This window comes from Chlorocebus sabaeus, chromosome 10, assembly GCF_047675955.1.
Source record: "Chlorocebus sabaeus isolate Y175 chromosome 10, mChlSab1.0.hap1, whole genome shotgun sequence".
NCBI lineage: Eukaryota > Metazoa > Chordata > Mammalia > Primates > Cercopithecidae > Chlorocebus > Chlorocebus sabaeus.
Window position 1 is genome coordinate 45200200 of NC_132913.1, and position 4391 is coordinate 45204590.

The following is a 4391-nucleotide window of genomic DNA, read 5'->3' on the forward strand; positions in this document are numbered from 1 at the left end:
CTATTTTGTAATGTCCGTAAGAGCAGCTGTCCTATTGAGGAACTGCAGGTGTAAATTGCAATGGGTTGAAGAGTGACTTGAAGGATAGAAACTGCAGACATCTATTTTAAGAAGTGGAGTGTGAAAAAGAGGAGCTATTTAGAGTGGTATTGGAAGAAGTTCTGTATTTGACAAAGGATGTTTTGTTTGTTTTTAATAGGAAAAACTTAAACAGTTTTTAAGAAGGGGTTAGGTGGTGCCTCACACTTATAATCCCAGCACTTTGAGAGGCTGAGGCAGGAGGACAGCTTGAGGCCAGGGGTTCAAGACCAGCCTCGGAAACACAGTGAGACCTCATCTCTACAAAAAAAAGTCAAAAACTTAGCCAGGCATGGTGGTACATGCCTGTAGTTCCAGTTATTTAGGAGATTAAGGTGGGAGGATCATGTGAGCCCGAGAGGAGGTAGAGACTGCAGTGGGCCATGATTGTACCATTGCACTCCAGCCTGGGTGACAAAGTGAGACCCTGTCTCAAGAAAAGAAAAGAAAAAGTGTTAGTTTAAGGAAAAAACATTGACGACACAGGAGAGATGAGTTAATTGATGGAGCAAGGTTCCTGAGGAGACAGGGAAAATGCTGTCTTATTCAGATGCCCTTAGAAAGGATCTGATTGTTTTCATTAGATATTATCCAATATGGATGCCTGGATGAGTGAACTCTCATATCTTACCTCCTCAGCAGTCATCCTGTGGATGGCTGCCTATGGCTCAGGCACTAATATATTTTCTAGTCATCTATGGCTAGAGTTTTTAAGTAGTATTGTTTAGGGTATTTCAGGCTACGAGTAATAGAAGACATATCTCAAAGTGGCTAAAACACATCTGAAGTTTGAAGGTTGATTAAATCAGCAGCTCAAAAGGTGTCATCAAGGTTCCAGGTTCTTTCTGTCATTCTGCTCTGCTGTCTTCGGACTTTTATCTCGTTCTCTTAGGTGTGCTTCCATAATCATCTCAAGATGACTGCTGCAGTTCCAGGGGTCATATTCAGAAGATAATGTCAAGGGACAGAAATAAGTTTCTCTATGCAAGTCCCTTTCCAAAAGTATTGTAGCAAACTACTCAAAAGTTTAGAATCTCATTATATGCCCAGTCAATATCGAGGATGATTTTAGGTAGATTATTTAAACTTTCTGAACTTCCATTTTGCTCATCTGTAAGATGGGTAGCAAAGTATCTATCTCAAGGTTATCATAAGGAATAAAAGAGTTTTATATTAAGTGCATCACCTAGTGTTTGGCCCACATGTACTCCATCTTCCATCCTGTGTCTACAGTTCATTTTCTATGAAACATACTTGAGGTTCTCTCCTCCCATTTAAAAGACTACATATGGCTTAAAATAAAATTGATTCATGAGAACACATGCACACAGGGAGGGGAACATCATATACCGGGGCCTACTGGGGGGTGGGGAGCTGGGGGACGGATAGCATTAGGAGAAATACCTAATGTAGATGACGGGTTGATGGGTGCAGCAAACCACCATAGCATGTGTATACCTATGTAACAAACCTGCGTGTTCTGCATATGTATCCCAGACTTAAAGTATAATAAAAAAATAAATAAAATTGATTCATCTTCTGGTACTAGAGTTTACTTTCCTGAAAATACTCAGAAGAGAGAAAAAAAATAACTGGATATCTATGAGAAAAGAAAAAGGATGGATGGACAAATGAGAATGTCTGCTCCATGGGACCACCAGTCTGCAAGAAACTGTTCTGGTTGTCTCATTCTTGGGGTGTGAAAACTCCTGGGTTCCAGGCAGGAACTGAAGTGTCAGAGTTTTCTGTCTGGAAAAAAGGGAGACAGCCAGTGCATAGGATGGGGATCCAGGGCACAGATGGAGTATAGGTGCTGCTGTATGTGTTGGGTAACAGAGGTAAACATTCAGAATGATTTATTCTTATTCCAAGTATATACTGTATAGGATGGCCCTATGCTTCACCACAGACCTGAGATGGAGCCAGAATAATAAATCATAAAGTTCCCTGGGCTCCAAAAAGAATATAACCTGAATACTGAATAGTATTTGCATTATCATGTAACTAAGGCAAAAAAAAAAAACCATGCATTCTCACATGCCCTGTGCTTTCTCTAGAAACAATTAAATTTCCCATCTAGAAGCTCCCTTTGCTTATCTCAACAGACACAGTGCCATCTACTGAAAATAAAGCACCAATAGCCATGGTACCCTGAGGGATTCCCAGGAGAGCCCCCCTCTCTGTGGGCTCCCTGTCTCACCCACCTCCCAGATGGACTGAAGGGAGTAGGCGGAATCCACAGGCTGTTCTCCTGTCACAAACTGTAATGCATCTGTTCCCTGGTGCTTTCCGTGAGCAGCGAGAGTAAGACGTTCCTGAAGGGACCTAGGGAGCCTGGCAAGGCACTTACAGTGTAAGTGAAAGCTCTTTTAGGCTGCCCTCTTGCCTTCAACCAAGTATAAACTGAAGCTATTTTATATAGCAGAGGCATACTTTTTATATTCAATCATAATAAGGATGAATGACATGTCTTCCTTTGAGTAATTAGGAGATGTTTCTTTCCACACAATAGTGTAGCAATGTGTTTAAGTACGTTTATCCTTCTGTGAAATTCTTAATGGGTACAATGGATAAGAGATTAATAACAGAATCCTGGACCATTATCAAGACAGGTACGTCTTTGGGAAATGTGGGTAACCTAGGTTGCTGTGAAATTCACTTAGGCGAAAGTCCACATTTTAATTCATTATGTCCTCTCCAGGTGGCAATGTCTTTTGGTCTCATACGTGGAGAAATGGAGAAACAAAAGAAGACTGTTTCTGATTTAGCCACTACAGTTAATGATAAAATAGAAAATGGAAGCTTTAAAATACAAAGCCTTCTGCAGGACATACTCAACTCTTGCCCTCACCGCCTCTCACTTTACCATTCCTCCTCCCAAGGAATCTTGGCTCAGCATGTCAGGAAGCCCTTCAGGGACCATTTGTAATTTAAAGCTCTGGTTTGAATTGATTCTGATTTGGCTTTTGGTAGTCAGATCTGGCATCTCTTCCATTTGCCCCTCCAAATCTGGCCCCATTTTCTCTATTGCATTTACTGCTCATTCTTTCTGCTATCTTTTTATTAGATTTTCCAAAGCAAAACTCCCTGCAGTTAAGTCTGTGGTCTGGTAATTTATCACAAATATTCTTGAAATTGCCTCATTAAAAGGGGCATTTGAAGCTGAAACCTAAGCGTCCGTTGCCATGGTAACCACCGACAACTATTTAGAACAGCCTGCTTAAACCAGAGGGGTAGAGGATTGCTGTTGGCAGAGATTGAAGGTAGGTAACTAAACTCTACTGGGCAGGGGAAAAGGCCTATAGATTCTGATGTGGAATTCTCAATCTCAAGTCAGATATCCTTCTACATAATAAGACAAAATAAGTTGATGCCATGCTCCTGAGTTATCTGCTGCTTGTAGTCTAGGAGATTTGAAAATTGAAAGTTCTTTTCACCGTCTGATTAGCAAGGGAGCTTGGATTAAAAACGAATACCTCAAAATTACTTCATCATGCTTTGCATGTTCTTGAACCAGTCATTTGCCTCTCAGTGCCTCAAGTTCTTTGTACATTTTTTTAAAAATGGCCAACATAAACTCCATATGTCTTAGTCTGTTTATGCTGTCATAACAAAATGCCTTAGGCTGGGTAACTTAAAAAGAAAAGAAATTGATTTATTACAGTGATGGAAGCTGAGAAGCCTAAGATCAAGGTGCTAGCATTGATGTTTGAAGAGGTGCTCTCTGCTCCCAAGATGGTGCCTTGTTGTGAAATCTGCAATATCATGGGGTGGGAGGTGGAAGAACAAGAGAACCAAACTCACTTACTCAAGACCTTTTAAGAGGGTACCTAACATCATTCTTGAGGGCAGAGCCCTCATGATTTAATCACCTCCCAAAGGTCCCACCTCTTAACACCATCACCTTGAGAACTAAGTTTCAATATATGAATTTTGGGGGTATACACACATTCAGATCATAGCACTATGTCAGCAGGTTATGTGAATATCAGTGACGCAATAAAAGTGAAGCCTTTTTGTTAACAAGGTGCTACATCCAAGTAGACTAAAACTCATGTTTTGAATCTATAACTGTTCTCCAGAATGTCTTATGGATTGCCATTAGGCAAACTTCTTCTCTCAAAACAGAAACAAAAACAAAAACAATCACAATTCCTCCAATAGAGAGTAGTGTCAAAATAACCTTATTTATTGCCTTTCCAAGACAGGATTCTCCATACTTTCCATTATCCACAGGCCTGTAAAAGAGCTAACAGTGCCTGTTAGGCATATCTTGAAGTGCTACAAAGGTGGTTATAAGAAAAATATATTTG